Genomic DNA, 14,261 nt, shown 5'->3' with positions numbered 1-14,261 from the left:
CAAGAAGGGTTTAGCATCATCCAGAGCCAAAGCCTTAAAACTCAGAGTTCTGGCTTCACTGAGTTGTGTATTTTTGCCTGTTGACACGATTATATATGACATCACTTCACGGGCAGTATTTGACAGAGAAAGCGGGCAAACCGAGCAAGCTGCATTGAAAAGACAAGAAGTGTGCTTTATCACTCAGTTGTTGTCCTCAGCTCTTTGTATTCTCAGTGTCAGTGTCTGCCGCTTGTGGTTATCCAGGAACAAACATTTTCCCATTCACCAAGAATTTTATATATTCCTTTGTCTCAGTGTAAGGGTTGTCTTACAGGAAAGTTTTCAGGTTGCCAGGCAAGATTAATCTGACCCAATATAGACATATGGAACAAAGACACAGCTGAGCTAATTGTCTAAACTCTCTTTAAAATCAGCCTAGAGAAGCAGGCACTTCAAAGAGACAGCTGAGCTCATCCTGAAGTCAACAACTAAGACAGCTCAGATGAATTGTGCCCTAGGAGTGCCTATTTCTCCCTGCTGTGAAGGAAACTTAGGGTGACTGGCACAGACATAGATGTCCCCATAGACACTGAAAGTTAAAAAGCCCAGCTTAGGTGTCTGCTGTGCTTCCAGGCTTTGTGCAATAGCATAGCATGGCATGGTGATGGTTGTTAGTCAGTCTGTGTTCATCCCCTCCTTTCTCCACAAAAAGAAAAGAAGTAGCCTTTATGCAGAAGAGATATGAGACCAGGATCCTCGTGTGCTTCAAGGGAAAGAGGATACCCAAAATACTCTGCAGAAGTAAACAGCGTGATAACCATCTCATTCCAGTGGGTACCTCAGTGAAATGCGGGTGGGTTTTGAGCCTCTCAAGGCACGCACAAGTGATCTGTGCAGCTCTGATGATTGATTTGAGGTGAGGACTCTTTGGTTTCATGCAGAGCCCTCCTTTCACTACTGCTGGTAATAGCCAGTCCAGGGGAGCAGGGGGGGTACTGAGATTTCTGGCCTCCCAGCAGCCTGCCTGTGAAGGCTGCACAGGGCTCAGCGCCTGCCTGTGTCTGTACAGAGGGGACGAGCAGGGGGAGCAGAGCGTCAGTGCAGTCCCTTATGCCACAGCCCTGACCTCCACCTTACCCATGAGTTCCTCCTGCCCAGGCCTGGGGAAGGGCAGAGATAAAACCCTGCTCCTTCGGCAGTGTGGTTGTGGGGAGGATCCCCCATGAGAGTCTCCCAACCTCATAGAAATTCTACTAAAATACAAAGAGGGTAGGAGCTGCACTAATAATTATGTTGACTTGGGCCCTTGGAGGTTTGTATTGATTGCACTGGCCACGCTAACCCGGGAGAAGAAGTCGTCCAGAGAATTGTCTTTTTCTCTCTTGCTCCCCATCTACCCTAATTGGAAAATCTGAACAGATTGCCCTAACGTGCAACTTTTCCTGGATTTTATTTCCCATCAAATTGTATGAAAAGAAGGAAATCAGCCAAATATTTTTACGCTAGAGTTCTGGACAGACAGATTGAATTTGTGTAATAGCAACATGGACTCTCTAAAAAGGAATCAATGCAACCATGACCTTTTTGGGCAAGTCGCCAAACTCTGGATTATTTAATGTACCAATTACTTGATTATTGGAAGTGCTAATCAGCAACATAATCCTTGATGTTAAAGTTTAGTCTCTCCATCAGGATGTGGACTGTCAAGCTGTTCTAGCTTGATACAATTCGAAGAACAGCAAAAGATGTCTTGATGCCAAAGTCCTACTATGATAAAGGAATGAAGCTAGGAAGAATATTCTGTTGAGTGTTATTTTATTCAAGTCTGAGCAACGTGAGTTTCTAAAATTAGCAGTGTTAGTGTTGCCTGCTTGCATGCTTTATGTCCAGGCGGGATCAGTTTTAACCCTCCAGTTTTGGTGTCAAGGTTTCCTAAAGCAAATAAATGGAAACACTAAGGTCTGCCTGGATTTAACATGATAGTTACGGTAAACTAAATTAGCACACGCTAAACTCACAAGTAGCTTCTGTGTGTGTGTATGTGTGTGTGTTGACTGATCCTATTTTGGGGGCAGAAGGGAGTTTTTCTGCTTGTGTCAGCAGAATTTCTCCCAGAAGTAATGGAAATAGTAGGAATGTGGCCACCTACAGAGCCAACCCATATGTCCTGGGGTCAGCATCTGCTGAGTTATAGGCCCAAACCTCCAGCTGTCTAGTCCATACATTGTAGTCGTAAAAATGTACAACATGCAGAATGCTCCAGTTCAGAGCAGAAGTAATATACATCCTACTGTGAGCTCCCCTGCCCATAATGGTCCAGCACAAGATTTCCTGCTCTGGTCAGGATTCCTGAGGCAAGGGGCATAACTATTAACCTCCCTTTCTGCCTTAAGAGTTTTTATTGCTCCTGTGTCACTGTAGCATCTATCTACCAGCATCTTACCCTTCTCTCCTCGCTCTGACCAGGATAGAATTTGACCTTAAAAGTATGCTTGAAAACAGATTTTATATATTTTAATACAATTTTATGCTAATCATCTTTGTTGACACAGTACTATGGACCAGAGCCTTAGCTAATTTTAACTGGATATAGTTCCACTGGTGCTAAACTAATTTAAATCAGCAGAGTAATTGGACTCGTACACTTAACACCTACTCTTCTGGTTCAGAAGTTTTCCTTCACCTGGCTTCTTATGAGCCTACAGAAATTTTCCATTTACCCGAAGGGGGAGAGGAGAGACTGTTAACACCACAAAGCCTTAAACACATTTGCTTGGAACTGAAGCTTTGCCCTTGAGAGCTGCCTGGCTCTAGCAGTGTGATCTTACGTTTCAAAATTGCCTGTGTAGCTTCTCAAATATATTAAATCAGAAAAAGGATTTCCGAGAAAAACAAAAAACAAAAAAAACAATCAAAAAAAAAAGAGTCTCAAAATGGTGAAGTATAAAATGACATACTTCCAGAGTGGCTTTCAGCTCCCACATCTTGCTGCCGGGGTGTGGGAGCGCTAACTTCCGTCTCAGTGGCAGTAAATAGCAGGCTCGTGGTACGTTACCGTAGACCACTGCACAGTCTTTGAATCAAAGGAACAAGTGCTGATTTCTGATGGGTTCCTCCTGCTTTTCTATAAAACCTCTTAGGGCATATGTTTCAAATATGAAATCTGATTCTTGAACCCAATTTAGAAAATAACTGCACCTGGTCTGATTTGCAAAGGTAGTGAGCATCTAGGGCTATTGGCAAACAAAACGCGGGGCCAGAACTTCAGCCAGCAAAAAAATGCCATAGGTCGATTGACAGACCCACAGAAATTTGCAGAGCCTGCGGCTCCTGGAGGCTGTAGCCTACCTGACAGCTCCCAGGACCTGGGACCACTGACTTCAGAGATCATTTTAGTGCTTACTTGCCCTTATTAGTTTTAATTGTCCTGTGAAATGAAAATTATTTGAACTGGAATAAGCATCTTATCCATGCCATTCCTTAAGCTGGTACAACCCACATTCATATTGAAACAATGAGTTACTCATAATTCTTTGCCAGGCTTTAAAGACTGACCAGGCACTTTGATACATATAAGGCCTAATGCTCCTTTTATTTAAGTTGGTGCAAAGCAGATTTGGCTGGATTCAAAGGTGTTAAGTGTAAAATGGGCATAGGGGGAGACTCTAGCTCTCCATCAGTCTGTTCTTGTGCTGTCGAGCTACCAAAGTCGGTGGCGCAGGGAAAGTTCATGGGGAAAAAACCCACAACTGATGATTAAATACAGAGTTCCTAACAACAAAGACCATAGTAAAACAGACAGGCACCCTTGTAAAAACATCATCTGAGACAACGGTTGCCTTTACATTCAGAGGCCGAGATCCTGGACAGTATGTGTCTGATTGCTGCTGAAATCTGATAAGGAGCTAAGCAACTAATAGCCTTTGTGAAGCTTGACCCTGAAACAATCATGGGCAACTTCAGTGCGGAGCGGTGAGCTCTGAAAAACTGTGAGGAGCTTATAAACTATTTCTCAGTATTAGGAGCAATACTTGAAAGTGGGTCAGAAAGGAGCAAAACACTTCTGAGGGCTGTGGTTGCGAAAAAGTTGGACATAATCAAGCAGTGAGCAATAGATTTTAAGATAAAATTAAATTCTTGTTAAAAAAGCAGCGAGAGATTCAAGCAAAGCAGAAGCAAAGCTGTTTGAGCAAGAAATCAGGAAGAATTCAGACTGTGACAAGCAAGCTTTTCTGAAGCACTTTTTGTTTCCAGATTACCTGCTGAGTCTCTCCCTGTCTATTTTTAGGTCCCATAGAGCAAAACAGGCAAGTTAAGCACATTCCTGGGTGCCCCCATCAGCCGAGGCCTCACGGCTGAGGCCCACTAATCATTACCTTATTTACACTATTTTGATAATGAGCTGCATTTCACTCCCGGGACCAGAGGTTGTGTTTGGAAGCATTTGTGATCATCTCGTGAGAGCCGCGAATCGAAGTAACCTCTGACATTTTGCAGAACCCTCAACTATTCAACATTTGCTTCTACCCTGAAAATTACAGCTAATTAAATATCTGGGCTTGATCCTGTGCAGTACTGTGCGCACTCAGCGCTCGGTGCCTCTAATGCAAGTTGAAGGCCCTCGGCACGTTACAGGCTGAGGGTCTGCCTCTGACTCATTTGCATGGCTTTACTTCCCCAGACACGATTTTGGTATTTGAAAAGAATGGTATTCCTGTACAACATGTGTCTCAATTTGTAACGATATCCTCCCTGCAGCTGGCTTGCTTTTCCAAGTGTTTCTGAAACATTACTGTCTTAAATTCGAGCCAACCTACAATAGCAAATTATCTAGAGGCAAAGAGGCTGAACTGCGTTTGTCGAGAGGACGCCCCCACTCCATCTTCCTCTCCCGGTTTCGGACTTTCAGGCTGTGCAATGTAATCATCTACTTTGGAAGCACACATTAAAAAAAAAAAAATTAAAAAAATAGGGGGGTTAGGGATTGGGTAGTGCAGAGTGAAATAACTATTGAGCTCCGACCTCTCTGGAAGGATCTGCATCCCATCATTGGCCAATTGATATTGAAACCTATGGTTAGAGCAATTTTCAGCTATTTATTTGGAGCCCACATGGTTAAATGTAAAACTTTGTGTTGCCTGCTTATGCTCCAAATATTTATAAGCTTGCATGAACCACTTGTGCTGCCACTTCTAAGTTGCTTACCCAAAAGAAGGGGGAAAAAAACCTCTTTCCCACAGGAATTCTCCAACTGAGAGATGCTTGAACACTAGTATAAAAGAAAAGATACATGATGAGGTCACTGAAAATTTGAATTCTGACCCTACCTTTCAAAGTACAGTTAAAATGCCAGTTCTGTTTTATTTGAAGCAGTTTACCGATTATTGCTGAACTAGCTATCTTGGTGGTAAAAATATTGTTCCTGTTTTCTTGGGGTGGGTAGGGGAGGTGGGAAATAGAGAGACTCTAAAACAATGGTTGGGTCCGACACAGGCTGCTCAGTGGCCAGCAGTGCTGGGGATAAAGGAAATGCCCTAAGGTGCCTGGCACTGCACCGAGGTCTACGCCGGGTCTCACCCGCTTGTTCCTTATGTATTCTGGGTGGGTTTTTCCTCTTCCTTCCCCCACAGTATAATCTACCTGACATTTTGGCCACCTGAGCATGCCCCCTTGGCTTTGGATAAGTCTGCCTCTGCTCTTGCTTAGGGTGAAGCGGACCAGGATGGGGGCTGTGAAAACCAGGGAGAAACCCCATGGGGACGGTAGCAGGCATGCAGCCCTGGATGGTTACGGACGGAGAGTTGTTCGTGGGAAAATGGGAAAATACTCGTTGCTTCCCGATATGGGATGCTGCAACTTTTCACTAAAAAGATTCAATGCTGCTTCTGCAAAAAATTATTGTTGTTGTTGTTGTTATTGTTATTGTTTTGTGGCCCACAGTGGCATTTCAGATGAAAAAGCCTGGCCCAGCTATAACCCAGGTGAGGAGGAAGACTCTCACAGGGAGGTACGGGCTATTGCTCAGCAAGACCCCCATCCTCACCGTTCGTCCTCCTCCACACCACTACCGACAGTTAATCTGCATTTTTCTGGCTATTTATCTGGCTTTACTGGAGAGATCAGCTTGGATAAGAAAATTGAGAAGTACCTCAGAATAGCCAAAAGCCTAGTGGTTTGGGCCCACAGGAGGCTGCTGAAATTCAAGTTGATGTTTCTATTCTGATTCAGACAAAATCGGAGGCTTAAAGAAGGGTTATCACATCACAGTGGTTGCCTGTTTTCAGGAAAGGAGAGTAGAAGCTGTCTGGATTTGGTTTTCCTTCTGTTTTATTTTTTATGTTTTGTTTTTTGTTTGTTATTTTTTTGCAAAAAGATCCTTGCAAAGTTTCAGCTTTATCACAGCACAGAATGGGAGAATTAGTTGAAAATTTGGCTGGTCGTTTTAAAAGGAAAATCATATCCTCTGCCACATCTGCACATGAAGTATCGGTGGGGCAAAGCAAACTATTTACAGGTCTGCCAAGTACACTGGTGCTGCACCAACTGGAGGGTGATGGGCTGCCTTGCTGTTGGGGAGATATACCCGGTTACCCCAGTGTAAAGCAGGCTCTTGCCCAGGCAGGCTCTGTGATGTGCCATAGGGGCCACGGCCAGAGACAGTGGGTGCTACAGCTGAGATTACAAGTCCAGAGCCGTGGTAGTATTTTCCTCTTTGCATGTCTTGCATATGTACCTCGGAACGCCCCAAAATGTAAACCAGAGGCCCCCTGTCAGTGAAAGTCTGGAGAAAGATGGTGCCATGAGGCTGGGCAGGAAGGCCTGGTTGACATTGGTTTTGTCTTTAGTTCAGATTGAAAGTGAAGGGGAGTTTCATGAACTCGTTGGGCAGTTGTTCTATACAAGGTTAAATCATGAGAAACTTCTCTGAAAAGGTGAAAAATTATATGAAGAGAATATTTAGAGAGGTTCTGGGGAGATTGCTACTTCGAAAAGTAGAAAGTGGTATAGGTGGGAAGGAAGGATGACAATGGCAGAGAAACCTGACAGCAGCACCGATGCTGAAATCTGGGGAACTGAGAACAAATGTTCATCTTAGCCTACCAAGACTGGTCTCCTCTACCTCCCTCCACAGCTGGTGGATAGAGAGGCTCTTCCCAGGTGTGTTTCAGAGCACCTAACACCATGCCTGCTCTGGAGCACCCCTGGGCATGGGAAGGAGAATGAGGACACTGGTCCCCCTGGGTTAAAGTTTGTGAGCCCCTGCGTCTCCTCTCCCTGTGTCACAAGGAGAGGAAAGGAGAAGGCAGTGCGATTTGGTGGGGAGCTGCTTTCACAAAAAGCTTGACAGTGATGGGAGCATGAGGAAATGGAAATTTAAAATGCTGTGGCATGGGTTCCTGGTGGCAGCTGTTTTGCCCAGGAGAATCCAAACCTGAAGGGGAGAGGAGGTGCCGTGTCCCCTGGGTCTGTGCAGAGCGAGTTGCACAGTGAAGTTGCATTGCTGCTTTGTGGTACAGGAGAGGATTTACAGCAGCCCAGGCCGTTCTCCCCAAGTATGTGACTGCTCTCTGCTGAATTTAGGGAATCCTATTTCCACTGGCTATGAAGAAGAGCTTCATGCTTACTCAGGCCAAGACTGTATTCCTGTTTTGGGGAGAGCACTGTCTTTATGGAAGTGTATAAAGGAGGGAAGAAACCGCTTTTCCCTTTGCCTTATGTGATACCCCTACTGTGGAGCCTGGGGCTGGAACAAAGCAGTCAAGAGCAGACTCTGCTGCTAGATAGCTGGGTTTTGAACAATTGTCACCAAATTTGAATGGGGTTGAGGGCTTCATTTCTGTCTTGTGTCTCTTCAGTGAACTGGCTGCCTGGTAAATACAGGAGTGCGGAGCCCACATCTTCTTGGTGACTCTCAGGGTCTCTTCCACAGTGATGATTCCTTTGCTCCCTCTTTTGAAGAGGTGATTTTCCCTTGGGCCATGCAGGAGCACGAAGGAGAGCCTGCAATTGTATTTCCTCCATTTCCTTGCTACATAACAAGGGCATGGTGACATACATCCCTGTTCCTAAATTCACTAGCTAGTTGCAGGGTTCAGTTTAACATACCTTGAATTAGTTTAGTGAGAGACGGTATTAAATGGACCAGCAAGGGGCCAAACATAGATGTAAACTGGTGAAATTTCCCCAAAGGCTTTTCTAGGAATAGATGCAGGGAAGCAGGAGTTAGCACACAACAGGCCTTCTGCTTTCCAGTTCATGTTTCTTCCTCAAGGTCCTTCCCTGACTACAAGGCAACTGGATACAATTGCAAGCACGGCCTCTGGTGCATCCCTACAACAATTTAGTCGCAGAGTTGGGGGTGACTAAACTGTCCCTACCACTTCTTCTGCCTAGGCATAAGGAGGACAAATCCCAAGCCTCTTCCCCAATGCATTCCTTGAAGTCACAATGTCTGCTCAGATTACAGCTTGCATTTCAGTAGGCGGGAGAGCCTGAGTTGCATATCTGACCCAAAGTCGAGAAGGATCCATAACTTACAAGACCAGAGCAAAAGGAAAACACCATCTTCGAAATCAAGGGATGGTGCTTAAGGACGCTGCTTGTTATCCCATTCGTGCTAAAGGCCTCTACTGACTCTTGCAATGTGGCATCCCTTCAGTTAGCTCATGGAAAGATAAATCATTAAGTATTCAAAGGGGAAGGTTTTAATGAAGAAGCTTGAACTGCTTTAAGAATTGCTAAAAAAAAAATAAAATAAATTACAGAACTATTACAAGTAACAGATGATTCCAGAGTGTTTCCAGGGCTGAGTTTGCTCCCATGCTGACTTTAGCTGCACTCTTGTGGTTTATCTTCAGAGCAGTTTCCCTGAGAAAATAATTGCAGTGCCGTTATTCTAGGGCCATGCATGTCCCAGATGAACTAGTCCTCTTTTAGCACATCAGCATTCATTGTCCGGGTGAATTAAGTGCTGTGCTAAATGATGGAAACTCTGCCATGCCAGCCCACATCAACAGTTGCCTCAGCCCTCCCCACCCAGTCTCTATTTTTTTTCTGAACAATAAGATGTGAATGTGGAGACAGAAGTGTTCAATGGAGCGCAGAATGAGGGGGAAGCAACCATGGAAAAAACTGTGTGTGCCTGCGTGCATGCGTGTATCCAAAGGCATGTCAATGGCATGACCCCTCTGAGGAGGTAGGACATGACCAGGGAGAAGCAGCTATTTCTGGTGGCTACCACCGCCGGCAGGAGCGTGCTGCCAGCACGGCAACACTCGGCTCGTGGGGCAGCGCTGGGAGCGGGCACACAGGGATCGGTGCTTGGGTACGGGGGAGCGGGAGAAGAAATGTCCCCGCAGCTGAGCTACCCAGCATGGAGGCGTGGAGGCACGGAGGGGGAGTGGAGCGAGGAGCACTTCTAGCAATTGGCTCTACCAAGCAGGGCCAGGCTTCCCACCACACCAGTCCCAGGGGCTGCACAGGACAAAGGGCTGTAGGTCTGCAGCAGCACCTGGAAAGAGCTGCCTAGCTGCAGAAAGGGAGGAGGGAAGCTTTCTGGGGAGGCTTTGCCCTAGTTGCCAAACTGTCCTGCCAAGCTCTAAGTCTGTGTTGTTTTGAGCAAGGATTTAAATTCTCACGTGTCAGGGCATAAACCAAAGAGGAAGCTCTGCATCGGTGCAGCCTGTTTGATAGCTGCCCATTGCTCAGGTTACGACTAACAGCCACAGAGGGCATCAGTGCGGCTCTCACCTACTGTTCAGAGGAGCACTGTGTCACTATCTGAGCCCGCATAGGTGAACCTCCAAGACATCTGCCTGAGCTGGGTCATCATCCAGTTGAGTTGTTCTCCTTTTGCCCCCCTGCATTGACAGTGGGGCAGAAATGAGCCTTTCTACTTGTTCTTTTTCTGTCATATTTTCCATGCTGCCTCCTGGGGTTGGAACTACAGCCCGCCTCTGACTTCTAGGTGGTCTTCCATCCCAGGATCAGCCCAGAGCTGCTTAGCTTTGGAAAGCAAGCAAAACCCAGTGTGTTCACCTCAGTGCAACTCACATAAGATCAACTCCATGGCTTTATGCTTATGAAAATTCTTCTTTTGTGGCTGACGCAATTTTTCTATCTGATCAGCAATATTTGATGTGTGTTGAGGGCAACTTCAGCTGGGATGAAGAGCATATGTCGCTCCCCTAAAAAGTAATTTGGTTTTTTGGGGAGATATAAATAGCTGACATTATTGTCCTGGTCATGCACGCTGATGTTGGCACAGAGTGTATAATGTCTAACTGTGAAGTGTTGATGACTAGTGTGTTCTCATTTCTTCACAAAACTTTGCATGCTATGCCTGATATGGATTTTTATTCTGTCACTTGATCGCTACAAAGATGCATTCATCAAATGCAATGACTGCCATATGAGCCAATCAACAGGGAAGGTCTTTCTCTCCAGTCTGCACAGTCTGTTAACACTGAGTCTATTTGCAGTAGGGGAAAATAGACAGGACTTACAAAGCTAGCTGACTGCTCCAGGCCGAAAGCATCGAGAGCTACGGAACTTCTTTATGCCCTCCCTCCCAGATCACTTATCAGTCTGTGCTATGCCATGCCATTTGAGACTGATTAGTGAAGGATGAAAATTCATTTCTACTGATGTACGGAAAGACAGGACCAGGCAAAAGCCCAAATGTTACTCCTTAACCTAGGTATAGTGGTCTCCATGCTCTGGGAGTTTATGCTGGTCAACATGCTCAATGTGCCTTCCAGTCTCTGCTTTGAGAAGGGTGGAGGTTTCGCAGGTGTATACGAGCACGGTGATGAGAGGGATGGCAGAGGACCCAGTGTGAAGGGGCACAGATTGGGAAGAAAAATGTGACCCAGCACCAAAATTAAGGCCAGTAAGTACTTCAGAGTTTCAGTCTGAATCTTTAGGGGACAGCAGATCCCATCCAAGGAGACCGAATCCAAAGCATGCTGTGGAGAGAAAGAGGACAGTCCCTACTAGGCAGTCTACATGGTTGACTGGCAAGGGAAGCAGAAGCACATGAGGCCATGGTGTATCACCCAGTAGCCCCTAGATAAACTAAGGCATCAGGAGCTTATAACCACTGGGGTGTTATTAGCTGCATTAGATTGATGAGGTGATTGGGTTTTCAGGTTCGTGATTCCAAAGATTTTCGTGACCTTGGCCTTCACCACTGGCAAAGCTCACCTTATTTTAGGGGAGCTATCATGCAGCTTTCTGAAGGCCTCAAACCAATAAAGCTGTGTTTGCTCCAGTATTGTTCACCCAGTCAAAGCACCAGTGGGCTTCAGAAGGGGTTGTCTGAATAAGTCCTGTGGGATGCATTCCTTTTGTGTCCTAAAAAATGAGAAAAGGAAGAAAACAAAACCAGTCAGTACATCTGGTCAGATAACAGGAGAAAAATGGACCTGGAAATGAGGACCAGGATAGAAAAAGGGAACAAGTGGAAAGTTAAATTCTTTGCCTAATTCTGTGATCTGCTCTAGCAGGATCTGGAGGGTTTTGTTCTCATCTCATACATGGTCCATGGAAATGTATGCATTCAACACTGAAAATACCAGATCTTGGTAGCAGTTTACCTCAGTGAGAGTCATGCCTAGTTCTACTTTGGGTCCTAAAATGCCCTTATTTGAATTCTGTTTGTCATGCTACGCAGTGTCAGTCACCATGCTCTGCTGGTTGTGACCTCCTGGCACTCTAGCTGCTATGGTGGAGGTACAAGGCTGATTGCGGACATTCCCAAGAAAAGACCAAGGAGGTTGTAGGGAACTCCAGCCCGACCTCCCTCATTGCAGCTTGGTTTTGTTGTGTTAAGCATACATCTCTCCTCTGTATGACTACAGATTTGGGGAAGGGCCAAGAGGGGTGTCTGCCGTTTGCATGCATAGCATGGGTAGTATCTACAGAGTTAGCTCTGTTTGTGGGAGATGCATATTTACGTGAGAGTGGAGCTGTCTCTGGGTACTGTCCCAGTTTCTCTGTGAGACTGATGAGCCCTGTGGAGCTGCACACCAGCCTGTGCAGTGAGGTGTCTCTGGGGAGCCCTGGCATGTGCGGTGTTCCCCATCCCAGGTGCTGGGGGCTCCTGGTCCAAATGCTTCTCCTTCTCTGACTCCACTTTCCCGCCTGTGCCGTGCAGAGAGTGGTACATCCCAGCTCTGTAAAGCACACTGAGATCAAGGGGTGAAGGGTACTGTATAACTGCAAAGTATCATTATTCACCCGTGCTCTTGTAGGATGAAAGGCACTCTATGAAACCCAAAGAATGAGCTATTATATCGGTTTCCAGCTTTTTAGTGCAGGAATTCCTCCATCTTCCCTTCCAGCTACCTCGGAGGCTGTGTGTACCGACAGCCCTTGCGGCACGAGGGGCAGCCGAGACCGAAGCGGTGGGCTTGTGTCTCTGCCAGGCTGCCCGCCCAGCGTGAGGCTGCACGCAAGCTCAGGCAGTGCCCAGCCCACCTGCGATGAGTCTCCTGCCGCTCACCCTGACCACCTCTGCTTGTCTGCTTTGCAGGAACGCTCGCCGACAGGGTACCTTGCATGGAGAAAGGGAGCAGAGCAAACCACGTCACTCCACCGAATGACACCAGGTGGTCCGCTCACCACCCCTCTGGCTGAAAGTCCAGCAAAGAAAGCAGCTTCCTGTCACGAAGTCCCTCCGAGGAAGCCTCGGTCCCACGGGTGCCTTTGACCCAGAAGACAGCACATCATGGACCCACACAGTGTGCTCAGCATTCCTGCGACCACCCCTCTTCTCCTCCAAGGAACACTTTTTCCTCTTGGTTTCTTGCTGGGGGGGATTTTTCACCCTGGTTTCAAAAACCACACGGACCAACATAGGTACTTTTCCCTCTCTGACTTCAAAGTTCAGATATTTGAGACTGGACAATGATACGGATTTTTTTTTTTATTATTTTTTTTTCCTTTGAAAAACTGCTGTGGTTTTGCTGCTACACTAAGAATCGTGATTTGCATTGTATGGTTTTGGACCTATTCAAGTTTTGATGGGGGAAAGGGGTAATACTGGAGTAGCAACGCTTCAGAGTCATCTCTGTCCTACCCATGATGCACTTTTAAATGAAGAGTTAGAATATTTTATTGGCTAATATACTTTCCTTGTTATTTTTACAAAGGCCACCTTTATCCTTTCTAATGCCATATTTTCAGTGTTACACTTTTATGGCTTTTACTTTTTGATTTGACAGATGTAAGAAGCAGCATGAATAGTTTATACTGTGGTTTTTCAGAGACTGAATGCCAAGAGAACTCAGTAAATGTTTATTCTTCTCAGCTTTCTCTTTAAATTCCCCTAAATAGCGCCCCATTTGGGAACAGAGCAAGAGTGTTGAACTAAAGACCAAAATTCCCTCAAGGTGTAAAATAATCTGAGGGGAATATTTGCTGGGCGTCACGAAAGACTTGGATGAAATTTCAACCCTGATGGTTTTCAGTGATCCAGGAAGGCAGTGAGACAATCTCTCCATATGCATAGCCCTTTCATGATAATTAGAATGGTATGGACAAACCAATGAAAACAAGGGTAAAGTGAGAAAGATCCCCCATGATTCTGTTTCACTGTTTGCTTTCTCCTGTCATGGTTAAGAGAAATGTGCAATTCGATCCTCAATCAGTGGGTGGAGGATAACAGGGTAGAATTTACTTGTGTGCACTTGTACAGTTGTAGCCAAGAGTCCAAAAGTACACTAGAGCATGTTATACTGGCACTGAATTGGTAAGAGAGTCGTGGAGTATCCCATTCTGACAAATACAAAAAAAAAAAAAAAAAAAAAGGAAAAAAAAAACAAAAAACCCCACAAAAACCCCACAAAAAAAATCAAAAACAAAAAAAAACTTTAAAAAAATTCAGATCACCTTGTGATTCAGTGTAACTGTTTACTAACTCGAATAAAGCAATTGTTCACTCTTGAGTGTTCAGAGTACACCTTTTCTATAAGGCTGCTGCGGGGAAGTGAGGAGCAGTTTGCAGGAGCAGTGTCTCTGATGGTGTCAGCGGTGTTGGGAGCAGGGTAGCAGAGTCAGTTGAGCCAGAGCCTTGTAGTGATGGTGCACTATGAGCACTATGTATATACTGTATTTCTATATTTTCCTTTGTACAGATTCACTTAAGTCAAGCTACTGTTTTACAGGTGCTCCTTATTTATTAGAGCTGTGAAAGCTTGGAAAACACACCGGGCGAGTAAGCTCGCTTTTTAAAAAAAAAACAAAAAACCAACAAAAAAACAAAAAAGAGGGGGAAA

At 45.5% G+C, this 14,261-nt stretch overlaps 1 protein-coding gene across 1 annotated transcript in view; it reads left to right on the top strand.

Moving 5' to 3' along the window:
- The window catches only part of SOBP (sine oculis binding protein homolog), a 115,940-nt gene extending 102,173 nt beyond the window's left edge, over positions 1 to 13,767 (top strand). Inside the window, exon 7 of the mRNA XM_009820633.2 lies at positions 12,518 to 13,767. The gene's annotated coding sequence lies outside the window, so the exon portion shown is untranslated. The remainder of the gene's footprint in view (positions 1 to 12,517) is intronic.
- Positions 13,768 to 14,261: the final 494 nt, after the last annotated feature.

This window comes from Gavia stellata, chromosome 2 (assembly GCF_030936135.1).
Source record: "Gavia stellata isolate bGavSte3 chromosome 2, bGavSte3.hap2, whole genome shotgun sequence".
Classification (NCBI taxonomy): domain Eukaryota; kingdom Metazoa; phylum Chordata; class Aves; order Gaviiformes; family Gaviidae; genus Gavia; species Gavia stellata.
Note: the sequence above shows the minus strand (reverse complement) of the source record. Positions and strands in the feature narration are given on the sequence as shown.